Source organism: Schistocerca cancellata, chromosome 4 (genome assembly GCF_023864275.1).
Source record: "Schistocerca cancellata isolate TAMUIC-IGC-003103 chromosome 4, iqSchCanc2.1, whole genome shotgun sequence".
In the NCBI taxonomy this organism is placed as follows: domain Eukaryota; kingdom Metazoa; phylum Arthropoda; class Insecta; order Orthoptera; family Acrididae; genus Schistocerca; species Schistocerca cancellata.
The window spans coordinates 161,551,893-161,579,534 of record NC_064629.1 but is presented as its reverse complement, the minus strand read 5'-3'; the positions used below and the strand labels follow the sequence as shown (position 1 = coordinate 161,579,534).

At 43.1% G+C, this 27,642-nt stretch overlaps 1 protein-coding gene and 1 pseudogene across 2 annotated transcripts in view; both read left to right on the top strand.

The window, feature by feature from the left end:
- Positions 1–27,642, top strand: part of LOC126184746 (excitatory amino acid transporter 1) — a 738,875-nt gene that overhangs the window by 540,906 nt on the left and 170,327 nt on the right. The window lies entirely within an intron of this gene.
- On the top strand, positions 25,361–25,478 carry LOC126185493 (5S ribosomal RNA; annotated as a pseudogene).

Here is a 27,642-nt window from a genome sequence, read left to right as displayed (position 1 = left end):
CTTTTGTATTTCTATTCATTCTAACATACCTATAGCGTACATTTCGTCTAATATTTGTAGGACTGTACAGTGTTTTGGACAGACAATCAACAGATTTACTTTAAGGACGTACAGCTGTCTGCTACACTTGCATGCACACAGACAATGGTAATAAAGCTACTTCTAGGAGAAGAATTTATTAACTACTGTGTAAGCGATCTGTGGTCTCTTTTTATAACCCATTGAATAGTAAAGCTTCTGTTTGAATGGAAGATCGTATTTCGTGTATGAGACACCACTCCCGTAGTGGGAAGTTGGACAGGATGAATTGTTCTAATAATTAACTGTAAAATTCTTCTTGATAATTAATATTTTTGTCCATGCGGCAAGGTTAATATTACCCTCGACTGTCAATACAATGCCGTTTCATTTCATGCTTGATTGGTTGTAGGAAATGTTTATGATACTGAAGATCGAATATCCTAGGTGATGGATTACCTTTCCTGCACTGAATATTCCTGTATTGTCTCCTCAACGAGGAATGGTAATTCTGTTTCCATCCTGATGCTCTGGGAAAGTTTTTGGTTGTATGTGGTCCATAGTTGAGATGAATAACAGAAAATTCGTTAGAGTCCTAGTAGTTTGAGATTCTCATCAGACTTGTACGTAGCTATTGCCTCTGCACGAAAAAATTAAACTTAGTACGATTTAAAGTTTGTATATTGTCGCTCTGGTAGGTCTACAGACACTAATACACGTATCAGGAGATTACCAGTTAAAAATTAAAACAATATGAAAGGAAGCCAAGTTTTGTAGTATATCTACCGTCAGAGCTTTGCAGCATTTATCTTTCTTTTGGTCTGCTAACAAGCTTGAGTCTAGACGACGCAATGAAAGATTAATCTATTTGCTTATTACAGTCTTCGAAAAACAATCAAATAGATTCCCTGAAAACATGTAACCTTAGTCCTCTTATTGATTATAACGTCTTCTATTCTGGGTTCCTAGTTTTATCACCGAAAAAGTTCCCTTCCTGATGCAATTTCTTATTGTTCTAATTTCAGTTGGTAACCAGTATCTCCCAGTAATAAACTTCTGTATTTTTGCTCCATACTGTGAGGGAGCTATAATTATAGTTAAGATGCGGTCATTTTTTCGATTGATCATCACGGTTTTCATGTATATAAAATTCGAATATACTTCTTCTTCCACTAGTTTGAGTTTTGATCTTTAACTATGATTTTCTGGGCACTAATTTGCTTACATATTACTTCCCAGTTATATTCTTCTTAGTTTTGAAATACGTGCATTGCCCCTTAAAAAACTGTCTTTATCAAACCACTCCAAGAATTCTATGTCATTTTATCGTGCAAGTTTTCGGCACTAAATATTTCTTTATGGTTAAGTTCCATTTGAAACTACAGAGCTTCTCATCAGCTAATCTTTCAATACATAAACAAACATGCTGAAATACAGACATCCCCTTAAACAGTAGAAATACATTTCTAGAAATAGTACAGACGTTTTGGTATGAGTTAATACGCAATGAATCCATCTTAGGTTTTCCCCCCGTTTAGTTTCCAAAGGATAAATAGTAACTCTACAAACAACAACAACAACAACAACAACAACAACAACAACAGATATAAATGATGAGATAGTAACTGTAGCAAAGATAAAGATTGTAGGGTCATACTTCACGTCGTCACTGTTATCATTCAAGTATATCTTAAAATTGTAGGCATGGAGTAAATGGTAGTAGAACACATACGCTTACACTTTATGAAGAAATTTTGCGTGTTAAGCTGCGACACTGTGAAACACTGAAAAACAAGTATGGGTCCGACGTTTCGGCCCTCTTTGCAGCGGCTCTCGTCAAGTTCACTAAACTAAAACACAAGGATTTTTTTTCCGAATTGACACATAAGTACAAGTCTGCTCTTTACATGCTGATATTTGTTTGCATGAAGGAATTTGAGAAGACCTTGTGTTTTGCTAATCAGTATTGTCCATAACTGTAATTATTTCTGCGTATACTCTTCATTTGAAACACTAAAACCCAAAGGTTCATAAAAAATTATGGTGATGCAGTTATTTTCAACCTGAAGATTAAGCTGAAAAGTGCTCTAACGCTAGAAGTTTCATCACAGGAGTTCGGTTGGCAATGCGTCGAAATCAGCGTAACTTAGTGTTATACCGAAACCCTCTTCGAAGAGTCCTGTTGCTAAATGGGCAGAGTAAACTGCTACAGCTGACTTTTTCGCAAATGGAAACGATACATCTTGCTACACACACACACACACACACACACACACACACACACACACACACACACAGAGAGAGAGAGAGAGAGAGAGAGAGAGAGAGAGAGAGAGAGAGAGAGAGAGAGAGAAAATAAGTCTCTGGAAATATTCCCCCATTAGAAGCTTGCTGTGAACATACTATATTTCACTCCTCCTCCTCCTCCTCCTCCTCCTCCTGCTACTGCTACTGCTACTCTGAAGCTGACCTGATTGACGAAGATAAGGACATTGTTTACATACATGAGAGCTTCTTAGCATTTTGTAGGTACCTTGTTCTTGATTCTTTAGGAGGTCACGTGAGAAGTGGGTCACGATTCCAATACAAGATTTTTAATTAAGATAATTTTAAATGACACACGTGGAAAAGTCGAAATGTAGAATTCAACAACGAAATCTTCTTGGTGCATCGCTTTTCACTGTAAGCTCTATGGAGAACGTCAAAAGCCTGTTTACATCTCGGGTAAACAACATCACGTCTGTAAGAATACGACAGATGCTTCGTAGATATTCTCATTGTTGAATGTTAATTAGGTGAAACAAAATCGATAAATAACGCTCTTTTTGAGACTTTTCCAAAGTGAAACGATTGTGTTAAACAGGACGAATCAAAATTCGAGCAAGGGACACCACAATGCGATTCCCTGCATGATAGTATTGCAGATATATATCTACCAAAATTTTGTCCCATGCACATTTTCAGTGCAAAATGGACGCCAAAGGAAGACAATATGGCAACGCTGTAATACTATGTGCGACGAGTGTCGCCATTTAGTACACCTTAGCTGCACTGCATAGTTAGTGCAATGCGTAGAGTGTTTAATACTAACACAGAAATTAGAGTTCAGTCGTTCTTATTATCCCACTTTTAAAGACATGTTTTGACTTCAAGCGTTCACTCTGTTCTGTTTCACACAATAAACCACCCCCCCCCCCCCCCCTGCTTTTCTGGTCCATTTACATGCTTTCACTAGAAGTTTATTTAAACTATTACAACTGACCCCACTTACTGAATGCAGTAAGTAATTTTAACATCTCCACATTGATAAGCTTTGTAGCTATTTCTGTCGTACGAGGCACAATTTATTTTTCAAATGATTATTACTCTTCAAAAATATTTATGACGTGTCTCATCAATTATTGTTATATTAAGGTTAAAAAACTGTAGTTTTGTAGGATATGCATAGTATACTACAACATTATTCACAGATTAAAATAAAAATGAAAAAACACACCTACACCTGAAATAGAACTCTGCAACTCTAGTCTTCTAACACAAAACTTTACGCACTGCACAACACAGAACTGAATGAAGACAACTGTACATGTTATTAAAGAGTGGCCAAATTGCCTTTCTTTGTCTTCCATTTTTTACTGAAGATACGCACGGTACGTAATTTTCGTAGACACATTTTTATTCTGTTATCATGCTGTGGCGTCAGAGTGTACGAATTTTGGTTAACCCTGTATATCATATGAACGAGAGTGGGAAAACAATCAAATCCGAAGTACAGGCTACTAAAATTTGCAATATCTTCGAGGCAGAACAAGCTGAAGAGCATACCACGTGGTTGTATTAGTTTTCTTTCATTTACATTAAACACTGTCACTTTTATTGGATTCCTGAACGAAACAGAGATCTATACCACTTCCGCAGAATTTCTTCAGGACGGGATGGTGCACTGATATTCTGGCGAATGACCCTTCGGCTGTGTAACGTTCTGTATGGTAGTGAAATAATTGAAAAGTTGATATTTGTTTCATAAGTCCCTGGTTACTCTTTGCCTAGCTCAAAATAGATTACAAATATCTTTAACGACTCATACGTCATTTGAGATGAAAGAGTTAGACATCTCTTCATGCATAGTGCTTCGTTTCTGTGACCTCTGTTTTGACGAGAGCCTGAAGTCCTCCGTCTCTCGGTTGTGGTTTAAACTGGAACATTTCTATAGATGAAGTTAGTCTTGGAGAAATTAAACTCTAGAAATAAATAAGAAACCTTTCATTTCAGATGACCTGATAACTGCGCTGCAAGGACTTAATGTCAGAAATTATTGCAGCAAACCACCTATTAAGGATAAAATCTTCTAGGATGATCAGCCGAGTGGTGACATCATCTTGTATAACGTTTCAATGAGTTTCGTACCCATTATCTGAAGGCGACATCTTCTTGAACTAAACTCATTGAAACGTTGTCCGCCCCTGGAAGCTGAGTGGTCAGTGCGACAGAATGTCAATGCTAGGGGGCCCGGGTTCGATTCCCGGCTGGGTCGGAGATTTTCTCCGCTCACGGACTGACTGGGTGTTGTGTTGTTCTAATCATCATCATTTCATCCCCATCGACGAGCAAGTCACCGAGGTGACGTCAAATCGAAAGACTTGCACCTGGCGAACGGTCTACCCGACGGGAGGCCTTAGTCACACGACATTTATTACTATTTATTGAAACTTGCGACAAGGCAACGCGACCGCTAGGCTGATCAGCCGAGAAGATTTTGTCATTGGAACACGCCGAAGAAGCCTGCAATCACATAAAACTACCCACTGAAATTTCATCATAGTTCATGGGAACTATTACACCTATCCCAATCACATATTTCAATCTTATGGGACTAAAAGTTTTAAATCTGCGAAATTTCATGTATTTGTTGCGTACTACCAAGGAAAAGACGGAAAGGGGTGTATGGGTCACAATGATGGATGAAGAAGTGTAGTAAGTCTCTATGGCGACCTGAACAACGTGTTGTCTTAAGTACAAGGGCTGCCTAGAAAGTAATGCACAACATCAATTTTCTCAGCCGAAAAAACTCCTACGACTGCGAAACGTTAGACGTGTATTATTTAAAGTGAGCGCGCCAAGTTTTCATCACTTCGGACAGATAGCTTAACTGCGGGACAGTCTCAAAATGGCGTCTGTAGGCGATGTATGTTACAAGCAACGTGGCGTCATTGAATTTCTCACTGCAGAGAAAAAAAACTGTGGCGAATATTCACAAACGCTTGTGCAAAGTCTGTGGAGCATCTGCTGTCGACAGAAGTATAGTTAGTCGCTAGGCACAGAGGGTGAGGTCATCAGAGGGCGGTTCAGCGGAGCTGCACGATTTGCAGCGGTCGGGGAGACCTTCCACGGCTGTCACACCTGACAGCCCTGACCTAGGCCCCTCCGACTTCCACTTGTTTGGGCCATTAAAGGACGTCATTCGTGGAAGACATTTTGAGGATGATGAGGAGATGATTCACACAGTGAAGCTCTGGCTGCACCATCAGGCCAAGGATTGGTACTGTCAGGGCATAAACGCCCTTGTTTCGCGCTGGTTCAAAAATGGTTCAAATGGCTCTGAGCACTATGGGACTCAACATCTGAGGTCATCAGTCCCCTAGATCTTAGAACTACTTAAACCTAACTAACCCAAGGACATCACACACATCCATGCCCGAGGCAGGATTCGAACCTGCGACCGTAGCAGCAGCGCGGTTCCGGACTGAAGTGCCTAGAACCGCATGGCTACCGCGGCCGGCGTTTCGCGCTGGAGGAAGGCCAGAGAACGGGATGGAGATTACGTGGAAAAATAGGGTATGTAGATAAAACACCATTCTTTCGTGTATATAATTCTCATTACGTCCAATAAAGAACTGTTGAAGGAAAAACATGAGGTGCATTCCTTTCTGGGCAATCCTCGTATTTGAGATTACAGAAAAACACACACAATTTGGCCGAAATGTCATAAAATCGTAATCAAATGAGCAGTGTGTGAAGCATATAACCTGAGTTCGCATTAACTGTGATATGATGTGTCATTGTCATCCACATAATTGATGTTTACAGCGTACGGAGCGAATAAATGGATATTAGGTAGTGTAATACCTAGTACATTGATGGCTATGATGATGAGACTTCCCGAAACTGGTTTATTAGCACTTGGGAACTATTTACGCACATAAACATTTAAACTGGATTGAAGAAACCATGAAAATGGAAGTACAACCAAATAGGTACATACTACTATTAAATTTTGACTTGGATAAACGACTTATTTTAAGAAATAAGCTGTTGTATTGAAACTTACTTACAGATTAAAACTGTATACCAGAACGAGACTCGAACCCAGAACTTAGTCTTTGGGGGCAAGTGCTAAACCTGGGTTCGAGTCACGGTCCGGAACACAGTTTTAATCTGCTTGTGAATTTCATATTAGCGCACCCAATGGCTCATTAATGTGCGAGAGAAACAGTCTACAATTACATTTCAGAAGGCTTTCTTCGCCCATTTGGGACAGTCGGTTTGTGTATCAGATGCACCGTTTATTTACTCAGGAAGCTTCTACATTGGCCTCGAAAGACGTAGTGGACACCGATTCAGAGCTTCCAATCTCGGGAAAACCTAAGGGAGACATGTACAATCGTACATGGGGCCACGTCAGCAGCCAGAAACGGTATGCACTAGACTGCAGTTAAGGTCGAGTTCTCATAGAAAACCTTACACGGATCGCAAATATAGGAACTATACGAATGAGATGGCCAACTTTTTTCCCTCCAATTCTGCGAATGCTGTGTGTGTGTGTGCGACATCCCGTTAAGCCTCATGTGAACTCCAGATAGCCTTCCTGGAACAGAAAATTGAAATATATACAGTGATATAGACTGTTCAATTCAATACAATCTAATTGTGCCTTCTTTGTGGACCAGAGCGGCGGCGTTCGTTTGAGCTGACCTGCATCACGTTTTGACAACTGCAGGGCGGCTGCTCTTACATCATGCCGTCTCTGTTCCAAACAACAGTGTCAGGATGTCATCGTTAATCAGCCGCGTCTCCTCTTACATATGGAATTGCTCGAGTGGTGATATTCAGGCTAGAGTTACGCAGCTAACGTTGCTTAACCGGCGAATATTCATTTTAATTTAGCGTGAATGAGGCTGCGCACTTTATCTCACTGTGCTCATTAGCGACTTAGTAAAGGGGGAGAAAAAGTGGAACGGATGAATTTCATTGCCTTTTGGACTAAGCCAATTGACTGTTTTTTTTTTCTTTTATGAGCACACTACAACATGATTCGGGTTTGTTTTCGCAGAAGCCCCAGGCAGAGTAGTTAAGCATTCTTGCCTTCGGGCACTTGGTGCAACAACAAAAAAATTGTAAGCGTTTTTGCAATTAATATTTCCAGACATTGTATCTTTTTAATTACCCTCTGTATCTGTTTAATTTCCCTCGTTTTATTTACCTTATTTCTTGACGTATCGGTACCTAGCTATACCGGAAATAATGGAGTACTACACCCAACGTAGCGTTGTTGATACTCATGTGTATACATTTAATTTTCAACTCGTGGTCATTCCGCTGTACACAAGGTGAGTCACGTAAGACGTAAAACCCCTTTTATTTCTCGAACTCTTCGAGGTAATGAAACGAGGTTTTCTGCAAATGATAATACGTTAAGGGGCACGTACTTTGTTATGTGATAAAGTGTCGTAACTCTTTTATCGTTATAGATTTTGAAGCAAATAAGATTTTTGAAATAGAATGATGTACTTTTTAACGGCATCTGAAAGCTCTTGAAAAGAAGAATGTAGTGATCTAATGCTTGTTAATGTTTAAGTTGAAACTCTTCGTAAAAGAATCCGAGAAGTGTTCCAAAATTGCGAAGCAGTGTGGCCAGAGACAGCTATTGCGGTATAAACTCAGACAAGCGTGTATTTTCAGCTGCCCAATATGCATGTTACGTAAATTTACATAACCGTCGTTCATAAACGACGTTATACGCAGCAAGTTAGGCGTACACTACTAAGATAAAACTACATTTCCCATACGACATAGATACAGGGTCAGCAACGATTTCTGTATATCGAGCAACGGCATGTGGTAGCTTATGGAGCTCAGGAAAACAGATTCAAATGAGGGTACGTTTCCAGGTTTTTTTAGGAAAAACTTCAGTTTCATCAGAAAGTTTCCGATTTAAGCCCTCCCGTCACTTTTTACTTGTCCCCGAAACAGAAACGTCGGTCATTCCTACTTCATTATGATAAACAGCCCTATTGAAGGGAAAAAGGGGAGTACTAGAGCAACTTCTCTACTCAGAACAAGACACTTCTCGCCACCTCTGGCGGATCCGCCACTCCTGACATTTAGTCATCAATTCCGCATTACAAAGGAATGCCTGGATACTTTTGGTGAGATAGTGTTCTCGTGCACAAATGATGAGGGAAGTAAGAATGGTTGTTGTAGGTAAACAGATACCGTTAACCAATCGGTTTGAGCGAATGTCCGTATTCTAACTCTGAATGACGCTCTAAACAACTACAAAAATTACTACTACTACTACTACTACTACTAATAGTAATAATAATAATAATAATAATAATAATAATGAAGAACTAAAAGAAAAATATAGACAAAGACTAACAAAAATACTGAAAACAGAATTGACAGCAAGAAACAAGACAAAAGCTATAAATACTTATGCTATACCAATATTGACCTACTCATTTGGAGTAGTGAAATGGAGTAACACAGACCTAGAAGCACTCAATACACTTACACGATCACAATGCCACAAATATAGAATACATCACATACATTCAGCAACAGAAAGATTCACATTAAGCAGAAAGGAAGGAGGAAGGGGATTCATCGACATAAAAAACCTACATTATGGACAGGTAGACAATTTAAGAAAATTCTTTCTAGAACGAGCAGAAACTAGCAAAATACACAAAGCAATCACTCGTATAAATACATCGGCTACACCACTGCAATTTCATAACCACTTCTACAACCCTTTAGATCACATAACATCAACAGATACGAAGAAAGTAAATTGGAAGGGGAAGGCACTACATGGCAAGCACCCGTATCATCTAACACAGCCACACATCGATCAAGACGCATCCAACACATGGCTAAGAAAAGGCAATATATACAGTGAGACGGAAGGATTCATGATTGCAATACAGGATCAAACAATAAACACCAGATATTACAGCAAGCATATTATTAAAGATCCCAATACCACAACAGATAAATGCAGACTTTGCAAACAACAAATAGAAACAGTAGATCACATCACAAGTGGATGTACAATACTAGCAAATACAGAATACCCCAGAAGACATGACAATGTAGCAAAAATAATACATCAACAACTTGCCATAAAACATAAGCTAATAAAACAACACGTTCCCACATACAAGTATACACCACAAAATGTACTGGAGAATGATGAATACAAATTATACTGGAACAGAACCATTATAACAGATAAAACAACATCACATAACAAACCTGACATCATACTCACCAATAAAAAGAAGAAATTAACACAACTAATCGAAATATCCATACCCAATACAACAAATATACAGAAGAAAACAGGAGAAAAAATTGAAAAATACATCCAACTGGCTGAGGAAGTCAAGGACATGTGGCATCAGGATAAAGTTGACATTATACCGATTATACTATCAACTACAGGACTGATACCACACAATATCCACCAGTACATCAACGCAATACAGCTACATCCAAACGTATATATACAACTACAGAAATCCGTAATTATTGATACGTGTTCAATAACCCGAAAGTTCCTAAATACAATGTAACATATACCATACAGTTAAAAGGAAGTCACGCTTGATCAAGGTCCGCGTCACTTTCCATTTTTAACCAGACCTAAGGTCTGAGAAAGGAAATAAGATAATAATAATAATAATAATACAGAGTGATTAAATAAAACTAGCTCGGAAGTTGCGCCCCAAAATCATATTTTAACGTTATCAACTACTGTTCAATCTTCTGCTGTAGTCAGATGCATAATGGTGGCGTATTCCGTCAGTTCATCTAGCCGGATAGACTGAACCAGTTCTGGTCTGCGTAAATGAAAAGCCAGGGAGCCAAATATTCCCTCAGAATTTCATTTAGAAAGCATCAACAGAACTCTACATGCAGTTTCTTCTGGAAGGTATAAATCGTAAGCAACAGAAAATTGTACGGCAAAAAGGCAAAAGATGCAGGTCCTTTTTTGCGATATTCTGACCCAAAGATTTTTCATTTCCCACTAGTACAGTAAATCGCCACAACGATTTTGTCGAACTTTCCTGGAATGTGTTTCGACGTTCTAGTTCATTCAGGACAGTTTTCTGATGACGTGTCTGTCGTTTGGATTACATTTCCAAGGATTACCGGATCACACTTTTCGCAACACAGTGTACTACCATTACTACTACCACCACCACAATAGCAACAACAACAACAACAACAACCACCACTGCAGCTTGTGCCGTTGATTGACGAGACAATAATCCTACTTTTGTGAGCTCTAAGTATGAAAAGTAACAGGTAAGAGGAACGGGGGCAAAGGTGCACAAATACTGCAAATCAAATAACTTTATAGAGATACTTTCCTTAAATCAAATTTGATATTAAACCAAATAGAAGAAAGTTGTATCAACCACGACGTCGCTTCCCCTGTTTGCAGTACGCAGGCACAATCGGAATCCGTTTATTCTCGTTAAATTAACTTTGCTACCTGTTTACAATAGATTTTTATAGCATCTTCCTTGAATCTCGTTAAATCCATCACACCACCACAGCAGTTGTTTATGATAAGATTGTCCAAAAGGGCCGAATAGTCGCCTAATTTGTACATTTTCTTCCCAGTGTCTTAAATGGAACTACATAATACATTTCAAATGTTTCCACAGAATAAAAGCGTTATAGTATAACCTGCCTCCCGTAGTAGAGTTCACTAATGTACCCTACTTCGTTAAGTGGATGCACAGGGAGTCCTTGTCGTGTAAGGAATTCTCAATTCAAGAAGAAGCGGTACTTTCTGATCAAATGTTCCAATGTGTGTGAATTGTTATGGGACTTAACGGCTAAGGTCATCAGTCCCTAAGCTTACACTCTACTTAACCTAAATTATCCTAAGGACAAACACAAACACAAACACCCATGCCCGAGGAAGGACTCTCACCTCCGCCGGGACCAGCCGCACAGTCCATGACTGCAGCGCCCTAGACCGCTCGGCTAATCCCGCGTGGCTTTCTGATCACACGCTTTACAATTCAAAAATCAGAATGGGAGCATGTAACACTACCGACGCTGTGTCATCAAAAATCTCAAAGAGGCTCCTTCGATGCTCTGCAGTACAAGTGACCGTCAGTGAGCTACCATCGGGCTTCAAAATCGCTTTACCTCTCCTCATCAACATCACATTCTTCACATTACACTCTCGTGGCCTTCATCAGTTGCCGACACTCACGTTGCATTTATTCACACAGTTCGGGTTATGACGGCTGGTTCTTCTTTCTTTTGCAATTTTTTGGCCGTTTAGCCGTGGTTTAGTTAATCATTTTGTGCCTAACGAGCCTTATACAGCGAGGGAGACCAATAAATAGATTCTGCGATCTTTATTGCTTCAAAATACGAAAACTTGGAACTCTTTACATGTATACACTACTGGCCATTAAAATTGCTACACCAAGAAGAAATGCAGATGATAAACGGGTATTCATTGGACAAATATATTTTACTAGAACTGACATAAGATTACATTTTCACGTAATTTGGGTGCAAAGATCCTGAGAAATCAGTACCCAGAAAAACCACCTCTGGCCGTAATAACGGCCTTGGTACGCCTGGGTATTGAGTCAAACAGAGCTTGGATGGCATGTACAGGTACAGCTACCCATGCAGCTTCAACACGATACAAAAGTTCATCAAGGGTAATGACTGGCGTATTGTGACGAGCCAGTTGCTCGGTCACCATTGACCAGACGTTTTCAATTGGTGAGAGATCTGGAGAATGTGCTGACCAGGGCAGCAGTCGAACATGTTCTGTATCCAGAAAGGCCCGTACAGGACCTGCAACATGCGGCCGTGCATTATCCTGCTGAAATGTAGGGTTTCGCAGGGATCGAATGAAGGGTACAGCCACGGGTCGTAAGACATCTGAAATGTAACGTCCACTTTTCCAAGTGCCGTCAATGCGAACAAGAGGTGACCGAGACGTGTAACCAATGGCACCCCATACCATCACGCCGGGTGATACGTCAGTATGACGATGACGAATACACGTGCGCTCACCGCGATGTCGCCAAACACGGATGCCACCATCATGATGCTGTAAACAGAAACTGGATTCATCCGAAAAACTTACGTTTTGCCATTCGTGCACCCAGGTTCGTCGTTGAGTACACCATCTCAGGCGCTCCTGTCTGTGATGCAGCGTCAAGGGTAACCGCAACCATGGTCTCCGAGCTGATAGTCCATGCTGCTGCAAACGTTATCGAACTGTTCGTGCACATGGTTGTTGCGTTGCAAACGTCCCCATCAGTTGACACAAGGATCGAGACGTGGCTGCACGATCCATTACAGCCATGCGGATAAGATGCCTGTCATCTCGACTGCTAGTGATAAGAGGCCGTTGGGACACAGCACGGCGTTCCGTATTACCCTCCTGAACCCACCGATTCCATATTCTGCTAACAGTCATCTGATCTCGACCAACGCGAGCAGCAATGTCACGATAAGATAAACCGCAATCGCGATAGGCTACAATCCGACCTTTATGAAAGTCGGAAACGTGATTGTACGCATTTCTCCTCCTTACACGAGGCATCACAACAACGTTTCACCAGGCAACGCCGGTCCACTGCTGTTTGTGTATGAGAAATCGGTTGGAAACTTTCCTCATGTCAGCTCGTTGTAGGTGTCGCCACCGGTGCCAACCTTGTGTAAATGCTCTGAAAACCTAATCCTTTGCATATCACTGCATCTTCTTCCCGTCGGTTAAATTTCGCATCTGTAGCACGTCATCTTCGTGGTGTAGAAATTTTAATGGCCTGTAGTGTAGATAGCTTACATAGCACAACCGTTTATCCATAACCGCACTATGGCCGACGTGTCGTGGGGTATCGTGTCATCATCCGAACATTGTCGATGATCGCCGAGTCTTGTCGAAAAGAGCGCTAGATAACGAGTGGCGGCTGAGTTATTGGTGTTTGAGTCATGTAAGGCTGTCAACAACTCATTTAATTTCAGTCTTCATTTTCTATTCAAAGTGACTATGATTTTTTCTTGTAATTTGTAGAATGTGCAGAACTCCAGTCCAACTGTACTATCATATTTTGACTGCTCTGTGCTGCCAGATTCGCGATGCATTTTCCTGTAACCTGAGTCGTGTGCGCCGCTGTGGTTTTCCGTCGCCTGTGACTTCCACTTTTCAGGGACACGTTCGACCACGTATGATATCGTGGGGATTAATAGTAAAGATCTGCAGTATTACCTCAATCACTTCAGTGAGTTGTCTGAATGTCTGCAGTTAAATATGTTGTGGAAATAATTCGCTGTGTGTACTCGTAACTTGTCCGTGAAACAAAAATCATAAACATAGAGTTTTCCGTCTCTGCTATGTGAGACACATTACGCAGAAATACGCTGCGACCGAAGGCAGACTGAAACACCGTGTGGGAACGGGTCCCGAACCGGGACCCTTGTCATTGGCGAGAAATGCTGTTATTTGCCGAACTATCCAGGCAAGACTGACTATCCGTCCCGTAACTTGAGTCCTCTCAGTACCTCTGCACTACGCTCTAAACGCTGCTGGAGTTCTCTTTTCTCTCTCAATCAGTTTGCAAGAGATACTTGCAGAATTGCAGCTGTGAAGGGCAGATGGGATCCGTGCTTGAATAGCCAACATAGCTATCAGAATGGCATGAGCGCAGGTTCAAGTTCTGGTCCGGCAGACAGTTTTAATATTTCGGGAAATTTTACTAAATTTCTGTTCTTCGTGAAGATTTAAAACTGATTTGTTAGTCCATCCTTAATGGCAGCGTGATTGTTAATCACGTACTGAATCAAGTCAAAGAAGTGACTTTGCACCCCATAAGTGCTTTGAGGAAAGCGCAGTTTTAGACTCAGAATGGGAATGTTAACAACTGTTCAGTATCGAAATGAGATTTTCACAAACAGTCGATACTCGATTATTGTTTTATGTTGCCCGAGAACCAGGAGTGATAGTCACGGGTGCAATTTCTTTCAAAGTGGAACCCCTTTGGTTGTCATCAGCGGCACCCTTACAGAACAGCGGTAAGTCGACGATACTATGCCCGTTTTGTTGCCATTGCTGGCAAGCAATCCTGGGTTTAAAGTTCAGCAAGATAATGCTCGCCCGCAGACGGAGTGAGTATCTACTGCTTGTCTTCGCGCTGGCCAAATCCCACGTAGGCCGTAGCGTTTGGAGGGTTGTTAGCAGGGTCCCCCAAACCCGCTCGGGATTTTGACGATGTAACGCGCCAGTTGGACAGAGTTTGGCACCATATCCCTCGGGAGCACATCCAACAACATAAATCGATGCCAAGCTGAATAACTGATTGCATAAGGGCCAGAGGACGGCCGATGCATTATTGAGTTGCTCAGTTTGTGAAGCTGTTTCTCTTGACTATACCATTAAATTTTTCTGGAATTGTAATAACTGCTTTGTTCAAATGGTTCAAATGGCTCTGAGCGCTATGGGACTTAACATCTGAGGTCGTCAGTACCCGAGAACTTAGAACTACTTAAACCTAACTAACCTAAGGACATCACACACATCCATGCCCGAGGCAGGATTCGAACCTGCGACCGTAGCGGTCACGCGGTTCCAGACTGAAGCGCCTAGAACCGCTCGGCCACACCGGCCGGCCACTGCTTAGTCTGTACATGCACATCACATATACTGATTTCCATCCAGTTTGGGTAATTCCTTCGTAGTGCGTCATCTTTTTTCTCTCTTTTTTTTTAAAGAGTGTATAAATGTGTTAGGATGACTTTCTACATCTACATCTACAGCCATGCTCCGCAAGCCAGCTGGCGGTGTGTGGCGGAGGGTACTTTGAGTACCTCTATCGGTTCTCCCTTCTATTCCAGTCTCGTATTGTTCGTGGAAAGAAAGATTGTCGGCATGCCTCTGTGTGGGCTCTAATCTCTCTGATTTTATCCTCATGGTCTCTTCGCGAGATATACGTCGGAAGGAGCAATATACTGCTTGACTCCTCGGTGAAGGTATGTTCTCGAAACTTCAACAAAAGCCCGTACCGAGCTACTGAGCGTCTCTCCTGCAAAGTCTTCCACTGGAGTTTATCTAGCATCTCCTTAACGCTTTCGCGATTATCAAATGATCCTGTAACGAAGCGCGCTGTTCTCCGTTGGATCTTCTCTATCTTCTCTATCTCCTCTATCAACCTTATCTGGTACGGATCCCACACTGATGAGCAATATTCAAGCAGTGGGCGAACATGTGTACTGTAACCTACTTCCTTTGTTTTCGGATTGCATTTCCTTAGGACTCTTCCAATGAATCTGTCTGACATCTGCTTTACCGACGATCAACTTTATAAGATCATTCCATTTTAAATCACTCCTAATGCCTACTCCCAGGTAATTTATGGAATTAACTTCTTCCAGTTGCTGACCTGCTTTATTGTAGCTAAATGATAAAGGATCTTTCTTTCTGTGTATTCGCAGCACATTACACTTGTCTACATTGAGATTCAATTGCCATTCCCTGCACCATGCGTCAATTCGTTGCAGATCCTCCTGCATTTCAGTACAATTTTCCATTGTTACAACCTCTCGATATACCACAGCATCATCCGCAAAAAGCCTCAGTGAACTTCCGATGTTATCGACAAGGTCATTTATATATAATTCGAATAGCAACGGTCCTACGACACTCCCCTGTGGCACACCTGAAATCACTCTCACTTCGGAAGACTTCTCTCCATTGAGAATGACATGCTGTGTTCTGTTATCTAGGAACTCCTGAAGGTATTTGTCTGGAGTTAGCCTTGCACGGAAGGCAAACGTGGACGGTACGGAGTTGAGATTAGAAGAGAACAGGAGATTCTGAAATGTGGTGCTACAGAAGAGTGCTGAAGATTTGATGGGCGGACAGAGTACTGAATCGAATTGTGGAAAAAGAAATTTATAGCCAAGATGACTAAATGAGGGGAATGTTTCAGTGGACAAATCTTTAGTTATGGTGGGATGTTTGGGGGGAGGTGACAACAATTGTAAGAGGAGAAAAAGGCTCGACTACAGACAGCAGGCTGAAATGGATGTAGGCTGCATTAGGTATGCAGAGAAGACAACTCTTGCACAGAATAGACGAGCGTAGAGAGAGGTAACAAGCCTATGGTCTGAAGACCATGACAACAATAAGACTTTTATATGTGCATCGTAAGTTTTCAGTGCCCTATCTTCACTCTGCCTTATATTTGTAGTAGCGCCGTGCTGCACAGATCGTGGTCCTCGTAGCCTGGCAGCGTGTTTCCTTGCAGCGGCCACCGTCCGTCCACAGCCGGGCGGCACCTCGCGCTACCGCAGGTCCTCTCCGGCTCCTGTAATAGTGACTGACGTTTTCCGTTGTTTTCCAATTCGCTCCATAGCGACTGCTGCGAGCTCAACAAATTTGTCGGCCGATACCTTGCGGCGTGCAGATTCCAGGCTGCGACTGGTATGGGTAGGTAGGGTGAGGGGCTCATACCTACAGGAAACGCCAAGTTTCAACCCACCTACATATTCTGGTTCCGGTTTCTCGTCGTCTTAAGTCGCTTCTCTCAGCGAGAGGATGGTTCCTGTAACAATACCCTGGCTAAATTACTTCCCTATTTTCGCCCAGTTGAAGGAAATAGAGGAGGTGGTGGTTCACAACAAACTCTTAAGCTACAGCGAGAATATTACAATCTAATGTGGCCGCAGCAGCTAACTGTCTGTACAGTGACATGAATAAGTCATCTTTTGTTCTGCTATCAGTTACCATGTTCATTTGTTATTAGCTGAACACCCGGTGTTGGCACTGAGCACTATGGGACTTAACATTTGTGGTCATCAGTCCCCTAGAACTTAGAACTACTTAAACCTAACTAACCTAAGGGCATCACACACATCCATGCCCGAGGCAGGATTCGAACCTGCGACCGTAGCGGCCGCGCGGTTCCAGACTGTAGCGCCTAGAACCGCTCGGCCATCCCGGCCGGCCCCCGGTGTTGCAGGGTATGTATTTCTTTCCATCTTCTATTAGTTCATCTCCTCCATCCTCACTCCCTGTCCACCTATTGCAACCTCCCCACTCCGTCCCTCTCCTCCTCTCCACTCTCTCTGTTCATCAGCTCCTCCCCCTCTCGCTGTTCACCACCTCCTCTCTCCTCTCTCTGTCCATCTCCCCCTCTTCCCTTTCTCTGTTCGTATCCTTCGCCATCCCCTTTCTGTCCATCTCCTCCCCACAATTTGTATCCATCTCTTCCTTCCCTCTCTCTGTCTCCTCATCTCTTACTCCTCTTCCTCCTTTTCCTCCTCCTCCTCCTCTCGACTTCTTTTCCCCATTATCACCCCACTCCAATATGAGGCTGGTGGTTCTTACCCCCACAGTATTTCTTTCCAGATCAGAATTAACTAACGTTCTTTCTTTCTTTCTTTCACTTATGCCACAGTCCCGCAGCGATCGCAGGGTCTGCGTGGTTACAGCGGATTTGGCAATGTTAGTGTTAGGGATGGCCGGATGCCCTTCCTTCCGCCACCCCGTACCCCCCAGGACGGAATCAGTATACCCTAACTGTCTGCGTCTAGTGTAAATCGTGAAATAGTGCGGACGTGTTTCAAATGTCTGCGACGCGTGGATCTGAGGCGGAACGTGGGGACCAGCCCAGTATTCATGTAGCGGGATGTGGAAAGCCGCCTAAAAACCACATCCAGGCTGGCCGGCACACCGGGCCTCGTCGTTAATCCGCCGGGCGGATTCGATCCGGGGCCGGTGCGCCTACCCGAGTCCACGAAGCAGCACGTTGGCGCGCTCGGCTACCCTGGCGAGTCCCAGATTACTGCTAACATGCGTACCAAATTTGGCTGAAATCATTCCAGGGGTTCTGCAGGAGCTTTTTTATCCATCGGCTTTGCCCGCGTATTGCACACATATTTAACATATTTCACATGTATGTATACACATATTTCACAAGTATCTCTACGAATTTCGTCCTGTAATTTCAATGCCACGAAGCCCATTCGTAATGACGTCGTATCTCCTGAACTGAGTCGTACAATGATGCCACTTTGCTGGTATATTCAGTGGAACGTGCGAATACTGTGTGCAAAGTGTGTCGGAATATTCGCGCCTCGTGGGCTACACTGCCTTCTCACCCTCCCCCCCCCCCACCCCCTCAGTTTGATAGGTCGGTGATTCCTACCCACAGCGATTCTTTCCAGGCAATTAGTGATTTGTGTTCCAAGTTTGGTTGAAATCGGTCCAGTTCTTTAGGAGGAGACGTGCGTGTGTGTGCGTGTGTGTGTGTGTGTGTGTGTGTGTGTGTGTGTGTGTGTGTGTGTATGGGGGGGGGGGGAGGGAACCTTACGTATAGCCATTTTTATAATATGTACGGTTGTTCTTTAATACAGCTATACGCGTTTTTTAGCATGTTTTCGTAGCCATCGGAGGTTTCTGTTACGTGTTTGCGAAACTAGAAAGTTGCTGATACAGTCTAAAATTAACTACTTCATTATTTACAAACGGCTCGTATGCCTACCGTAATCTTGACACAGTCGCCAGTTATGAGGAAATTGTTTTTTGATGAGTTTTGTTGTTGGTGTTCTTTTGTTGTTATATTGCGCTGCATCTTGCTGTTTATTGCCTGTGTTGGCGCTTAACAATATTTTGTCAGTTCCAGAATCAACGAGATTAAGCTCAATATAACAATAGTGGACGTTTTGCCCCCGTTGTCACACCCAGTTTTCTCACAAGAAACGACTACGTCAAGTTTACATTATATATTACATATTCCCGGCATACCGTCAGTTGGAACAACGACCAACCGAATCAGAAATTTTGCTTTAGTCTACAGTTGCACTCTTATTTTGCCTGCCGTCTACCGGTCTTGGTACCAGATACCATAATCAGACCATGCCACGATCGAAAACTCACAGTACACAGTTACAATAACTTTTTGAGAAACATTTACAAAATATTTTTTCTCTGTAATTGCATACACATGGTATAGAGTGAAACCTTGTAGTATATACAGCAACGTACCCCTGGCTCGCAGTCGGCAGGCTCTCTTGCAAAGTATGTGCGTCAAATACTACTAACAACAGTAGAGCTCAGTGCTAAACTTCATATTGATGCAAATCGCTCCCAGAAGAGGTAAGAGTGCTCCCTATGTACAGAGTTTCTTTTTATTCTTAAAAAAGTCACCGCAAAGGGTAGCTAAAAACAGAAATAGCGTGAAGTATGAAATGTAAGAAGATAAATAATAAAGCAGTTCCCACTGTAAAAAACATTAAGAGCAAAATAAGAAATTTTGGTTGCTGTTTTTCCATTTACCGTTTGTATACGTTGCGTACTACTACGAAACATAGAGCTGACTATTCATTTTTTAATCAAGGTGTGTTTGTTTTCGTAATAACAGCATTGTATATCAAGGCCCAACGTTATTTATATTGAAAAACACCCAGCATTCAAAGGGAATAGTGGCGCAATGTAGCTATGTATTACTTGATAAATGCCGGTTGACGATCTTTGACCGCATTTCCAGTGTCGTGTTCGTCCTAGCAGTATCCATGTATACGATGAATCTCCCGGCGTCGCCACGGCCGCGCGCTGCCTCCACACCCAGGCACGCTTCCTAAACCCGCAACAGCCATGATAACCACACCTCCTAAGTAAAGTATAGTCGCGAGAAACCGCATCAATGGACTCTGATATTAGGAAAAGATCACAAGAGACAATACTACTTCATATGTGACGTGAGTGTTTTTCTCTTGTTGCATTTACATCCAATACTTGATTCCTAATCCTGGTGGTGCTGTATGGCTATAAGTAACGAAAATCCTACACGTACATACATCCACGTGTATTTGCAGCTTTAAACAGTAAGTGGAATGCTTTAAAAACTCCATTGTACTTGGATTCCTATCATCGTAAAGTCATTGTTTAAGTCAATCACTTACAACATGGTAAACAGTGGGCATATTAGACAAAATACCATACATTTGGTTATCGTAACATTGTATAGGTTATGTCATGGAGGAGGTAAGGAGTGAACGGGAGAGGACGTAAGGGATGTGCAGTGTAAGAGGTGTAGGGGAAAGAGAAACAGATAAAATTTGGCAGGAAAAGTCAAAGATGAAACGTTGGTGATAGGGATGGGGAGACTGTCAACAAGATTAATAAATTATGCATCAAAAGTGGATCCAGTAATAGGTACGATAAAGCACCTTATATCAATTTCATAAACAGTTCAAAGAATTGCTTTTCCTAAGCTTTATTTGATCACTGAGTAAATTACCCGCTATTCTTTTCTCGTGACTGCAGATTTTTGCCTCTTCTAACATATTCATCAGCGGAGCCTCAGGCGTAATAGGCAAACCTTTAAGAGTATTCCCAATGTCTCGTATCGTATTCTTATTTTGAATGGGGTGGTTACCAAAAGTGGATTTTTATTTAGCTCACCCTGCAGTATGTTCTTTGAAAACCAGATATTGTTAGTAAATTATCAAATAGTTATTTTTAGATTATTTCTGTAGCTTTTGTTTTCATATGCATGCAACAAAAAACTTGATCAGAGAAGAATGCTAGAAAGGCGTAGTAAAATATATAAATAATGTGACTAGTATCAGGACAAAACGGATAATCTAGACTATTAGCGATACAGCACCGAATATATTAGGAGGGCGGCGAAGGAAGGAATAGGTTTCTGCTTTATCTAACGAATCCTCTTACCAAATGCTTGCAGTGACGTATTTAAAACTTATACTTGTGGCACCGTATGGGGATTTGAAACCCAACAACATGTTAAGCACTCGATTCCCATTCAAGAGGAGTGGGATCGACTCCCAGTCAGATCATCCTGATTTGGTTTTTCCGTGGGTTACTAAGTCGTCTCGGGTCAATCTCAGCGTGGTCCCTCTGCAGCAGGTTTCTTGTCAGATCTTCTTCAAGCTGAGTCCGTCGTTTTTAATGGACGCTAAACTCAGTCTTTCCATCCTTGCACCGTAATACGTCCGACTAAGATTCCAGTGGCCTTAACTCAAATGGACGGAAATGAATGAGAAATCAAAAGGTTAATGGGGTCGATCTCTCTCGCTCTCTCGCTCTCTCGCTCTCTCGCTCTCTCGCTCTCTCGCTCTCTCGCTCTCTCGCTCTCTCGCTCTCTCGCTCTCTCGCTCTCTCGCTCTCTCGCTCTCTCGCTCTCTCGCTCTCTCGCTCTCTCGCTCTCTCGCTCTCTCGCTCTCTCGCTCTCTCGCTCTCTCGCTCTCTCGCTCTCTCGCTCTCTCGCTCTCTCGCTCTCTCGCTCTCTCGCTCTCTCGCTCTCTCGCTCTCTCGCTCTCTCGCTCTCTCGCTCTCTCGCTCTCTCGCTCTCTCGCTCTCTCGCTCTCTCGCTCTCTCGCTCTCTCGCTCTCTCGCTCTCTCGCTCTCTCGCTCTCTCGCTCTCTCGCTCTCTCGCTCTCTCGCTCTCTCGCTCTCTCGCTCTCTCGCTCTCTCGCTCTCTCGCTCTCTCGCTCTCTCGCTCTCTCGCTCTCTCGCTCTCTCGCTCTCTCGCTCTCTCGCTCTCTCGCTCTCTCGCTCTCTCGCTCTCTCGCTCTCTCGCTCTCTCGCTCTCTCGCTCTCTCGCTCTCTCGCTCTCTCGCTCTCTCGCTCTCTCGCTCTCTCGCTCTGCCCGCATCTCGTGGTCGTGCGGTAAGCGTTCTCGCTTCCCACGCCTGGGTTCCCGGGTTCGATTCCCGGCGGGGTCAGGGATTTTCTCTGCCTCATGATGGCTGGGTGTTGTGTGCTGTCCTTAGGTTAGTTAGGTTTAAGTAGTTCTAAGTTCTAGGGGACTTATGACCACAGCAGTTGAGTCCCATAGTGCTCAGAGCCATTTGAACCATTTTTTTCTCTCACTCATGACATCCTCGTCGTCGGGGCGTTGAAAATGCACGATACAAACAAAACCGGAATACATCTTCACATTGTCATTCCGTTAAGACAGAGACTCCGTACTGAATTTGAATATTTATTTATTTATTTCATAAAATAGTGAATGTCAACAGCACTTAGTAGGTCACGTAAGATGTTCACTGAGAGTATGCAACCATATTATGACAGGGTAATAATCTGCTACGTGCTTGCCAGATGTCTAGTAATTACGGAACGTTGTTGAGTAATATTCTAGCGATATATTATTTACATAATAAACTGTTACCACAAAAGATGGTGTATACTGAATACATCACACCTAGGAAAGCTTTTACAACTTCAGTGGATCAGAATTATGTGTACCCCACAACCGTGCTGAAGATCTCGAAAGAAGAGCACTAAATTACTGTAGAAAATTTTCTTTCTGAAAATTTCCAAGCTGTTCCCGCGTGACGCGTTACCTAATAACTATGTGCTCGACTAGTCTGGAAACACATTTACTATGAACCTAGATAGGGAGAGGAGAAGTGAAAACCTTGTCTGCTATTCAATTCTGGTGACGTTCGCATACAGATTTAGACCTCCGTTTTAACCTACAGAGACCTGTATTGCTCTTTAAGCTAAAGTCCGCTGTGAGCTGGCCATGTGGATCTAGGGAATGTAAGAAGTCAATTGAAGAATACCACATTACAGTTCTGTAAACCAACTGTGTGAGTTTTACCTCCTTACTGTTATCGCGAATTCTTTATATTTAAATGGGATACAACAGAACATCATCCATATGGACATCAACACAGACTGCGTAGACGAAGCGTACCATAGATGAACGATTAAGTGTTGAACCGTTTCGTACAACGACGATAAAATCATTTGTGGCTAATTTGACTTTAAATATGTATTCATAATCTTGTTTTAGACATTCATGTTGGCTCTAACATTAAAATGTGCATTTTTGCATTTTTTATCAGATTTTGACATTGACCTCCACATGTACATGAAGCAGTAGGATACCGTTGAAGGACAAGCAGAACGCGACGCAGCGGTAGTCTTGCCGTTGCCAGGACTTCAAATAGACTTGAGTTGTGATACGCCCGTGCACCACGAACGGCGCTACGGATGACGAACGATTTATAGTTTCAGAGATGAAAACCACAGTGACTATATATTAGGGTTTTACTTGGCGCGCATTTAGTTGAAATGCGTCCAAAGCGCTTGGCAGCTTCCGTCTTAAGATACTTGCAGCGTGATTGCATAAGTAGTGAGTAACAGACGGCGTGGAAAACCCTTTATACAAAGATGTCATACAGATATACTCTTGTCACGTAGGACAGGTTGAATGTTACGAATGTAATACGGAAATAGACATCTTCGGCAGCTTATATTTTCGGATACCCTGCTATTACATTGACCATAAAGGCGTGTTTTTGTACCGGCTTTCAAAACAGCACTCTTTGTTCCTAATCCCAGTCTAACACACACATCAAAAAATGTTTTGCATCACCCCGGTTCCCAGAAATCCTGAAGATGGACGTTGACTGTGGATGTTGTATCACATACACAGCCCCTTTGTCTATACAGAGATGTCACTAAACCCGCCTGAAGATGTAAACATCCATGCATGAGCAGCGCCTATTAGGCGGAGGGTGTCCGACAGCCGATGAGTTCCAGTCATTCCACCAGGAAGGAGGTACACGGCTCGTGTTTTCTGTCGTTCAACCATGCCTATACGGTCAATACCGCGGTTCGATCGCAACCGAATTTTTACATTGTGTCAGGAAGGGCTCTCAACAAGGGAAGTGTCCAGGCGTCTCGGAGTGAACCAAAGCGATGTTGTTCGGGCATGGAGGAGATACAGTGAGACAGGAACTGTCGATGACATGCCTCGCTCAGGCCGCCCAAGGGATACTACTGCAGTGGATGACCGCTACCCACTGATTATGGCCCCAACTGCAACGCCACCATGTTGAATAATTTTCGTGCAGCCTCAAGACGTCGTGTTACCACTCAAACTGTGCGCAATAGGCTGCATGATTCGCAACTTCGCTCCTGACGTCCACGGCTATGTCCATCTTTGCAACCACGATAACAAGCTGCGCGGTACAGATGGGCCCAACAACATGCCGAATGAACCGCTCACGACTGGCATCACATTCTCTTCACCGATGAGTGTCGCATATGTTTTCAACCAGAGAATCGTCGGAGATGTGTTTGGAGGTAACCCAGTCAGGTTTAACGCCTTAGACACAACGTCCACGGCGTGCACCAAGGTGGAGGTCCCCTGCTGTTTTGGGGTGGCATTATGTGGGGCCAACATAGGCCGCTGGTGGTCATGGAAGGCGCCGTAACGGCTGTACGATACGTGAATGCCATCCTCTGACCGATAGTGCAACCATATCGGCGAGGCATTCGTCTTCATGCACGACAATTCCCGCCCCCATCGTGCACATCTTGTGAATGACTTCCTTCAGGATAACAACATCGTTCGACTACAGCGGCCAGAATGTTCTCCAGACATGAACCCTATCGAAAATGCCTGGGATAAATTGAAAAGGGCTGTTAATGGACGACGTGACCCACCAACCACTCTGAGGGATCTACGCCCAATCGCCGTTGAAGAGTGGGACAATTTGGATCAAAGTGCCTTGATGAACTTGTGAATAGTATGCCACGACGAATACAGGCATGCATCAATGCAAGAGGACGTGCTATTTGGTATTGGAGGTACCGGTGTGTACAGCAATCTGAAGAACAACAAACTCTGAAGGTCTCTTTCTATGGTGGTACGACACGTAATGTGTGGTTTTCATTAACAATAAAAAGGGCGGAAATGATGTTTATGTTGATCTCTATTCCAATTTTCAGTACAGGTTCAGAAAATCTCGTAACGGAGGTGATGCAAAGCTTTTTTGATGTGTGTATATCAGACAGAAAACTGTGCTACTAACGACAGCATTGTAGCCTTACACAAAATAGCCACTTACCCCCGGAAGGTAGAACAAAAGTAGTACAATTTTGAGCATTTGTTTTGCTGTCGTCAGACCAATAACCTGCCAGAATAGTCGCATAGTGTGATAAAAATGGCACATCAGAAGTGGAATGGCACGATTCAGAGTCAGTTTCAGAATACAAATCGATTTGACTAACGTATATCCCTATAAGGGTAACGGCTTTGCCGCAGTGGATACACCGGTTCCCGTCAGATCACCGAAGTTAAGCGCTGTCGGGCGTGGCTGGCACTTAGATGGGTGACCATCCGGGCCGCCACGAGCTGTTGCCATTTTTTAGGGTGCACTCAGCGTCGTGATGCCAACTGAGGAGCTACTCGACCGAATAGTAGAGGATCTGGTCAAGCATACCATCATAACGACCGGGAGAGCGGTATGCTGACCACACGCCCCTCCTATCCGCATCCTCATCTGATGATGGCACGGTGGTCGGATGGTCCCGATGGGCCACTTATGGCCTGAAGACGGAGTGCTTTTTTTTATACACATATAATACAAGTTATACATAATATTACTGGACGTTTTGTTTGTAATTTCTAACACACCGGTCACCATTTATTTGCCTTCTGTTTTCTAAGTTTTTACTGACGAACCTCAGCTGTTTTAACGGTACAGGTTGTTGTGTGTATACAGTCCTGCGGGTCAGAGTTGCTCATTATTCTTGATATCCCACACGAGCTGTAATTCAATGTGGTATTCACACTTGACGTGTCTATTTGCAGCCAGATTCTCCAGTTTCCTGTCAGCTGAATGACTCCCAACTGGTATACGAGAGTACCAGTTTTTCCCTGGGATTGACCGTTGGGTCGACTGTTAATTCTCAGGAAGTTTTGTTTCGATCCAACTCTCCAATCAACAGACTTGCAGCCGGCCGCGGTGGCCGTGCGGTTCTGGCGCTGCAGTCCGAAACCGCGGGACTGCTAAGGTCGCAGGTTCGAATCCTGCCTCGGGCATGGGTGTGTGTGATGTCTTTAGGTTAGTTAGGTTTAAGTAGTTCTAAGTTCTAGGGGACTTATGACCTAAGATGTTGAGTCCCATAGTGCTCAGAGCCATTTGAACCATTTTTGAACAGACTTGCAACAGTGTGTTTCTTGAACTTGCCTTCCGGAGACAGCGAGGTGCCGCACGCCCACCGACGTGGCGTGGCAACTGTCGTGAAACGTGCGGTGCCATATGTGTTACTCGACGCCAGTAGAAGTGATTCGGCGTTAATACGTGGCACACTTTCGTATTGGGAAGATAGTGTTAAGTCTTTAGTGATCTTAATTAACGGTAATCAACAGGAGTCTAAAAGACTTTGTGGATACATTCATACTAGCACTGTAACGTGAGCGAACGTGGTACTTCTAAATAGTTAAAGAGCAAGATTTCAGTTATTTTACAACATGAGCAAGGAGACTTTAGATTTATTGTTTGGAAACATTGGAAAATTACTATCAGAACAGGTTACCATCCTGAGAGTCTCAGAGCATGCAGAGTCATCTGTGCAGCACATTGTAGGCCACTCCGTGGATAGCTCGCATCAAAACCCAGTAAACCAACAAAGACGCACAAACAATGCTGTGAAGCTGAGAAATCGGCTCAGTAAATTCATTCTTAGCCCAAGTCATCCATTGTCTTGGCAGAACAAAGACTATGAAGCTACATACCGAGACGATGTGATGTCATGTTACGCCCCATGAATTCGTGAAAAATTTGTAGACATGTTTTTAGATAGAGCCACGTTAACATGACACCCAGCAAATCTGTAAAAATATTTGCAGGCATGTTTTAGGGAACCTGTCCCCCCATTACGTAATTCTCTCTCTCTTCCACACACAAATTATATCAATTTCGGTTACTTTACCTGTCTCTGTTACTACACTTGATCTTGGGCGTTCGTGTTGGTGTATTCAGCACTGCTGTGATTCTAAATACATAACTATTCCTACACATGATCAACAAAATGAATACCGAACTCATGATCTTGTATCACAGCAGAAACCTTCGTAAGCTATCACTAACACCGACGTGACGCGTTGACGCATTCGTGTGGCACTGACTGTGGCCTGCCACACGACTGCATTACGTCTTTAGAATTATACATCAATACCTTCAGCTGCTGACGGGCATTGATAAATATCAACGATCAACGGGGACAGGTGAAAATGTGTGCCCCGATCGGGACTCTAACTCGGGATCTCCTGCTTACATAGCAGACGCTCTACCCATCTTTTCTTTAATTTTTTTTTTTTCGAAGCCCGAGGCCTGGCCTCGATGTCTCCTCCCTCCCATCCTGGGAAGGTGGCACAAAGGATGCAGTTGGTGTATTATTGTGAAAGTTTTTTCTGTTATTTTATTTATTTTTTATTTTTTATTTTTTTAACAGTACCTAACTTAAAACCAGTAAGTTCACTCGTTGCGTCAAGTTGGGGTCGCACATAACTAAAACATGCT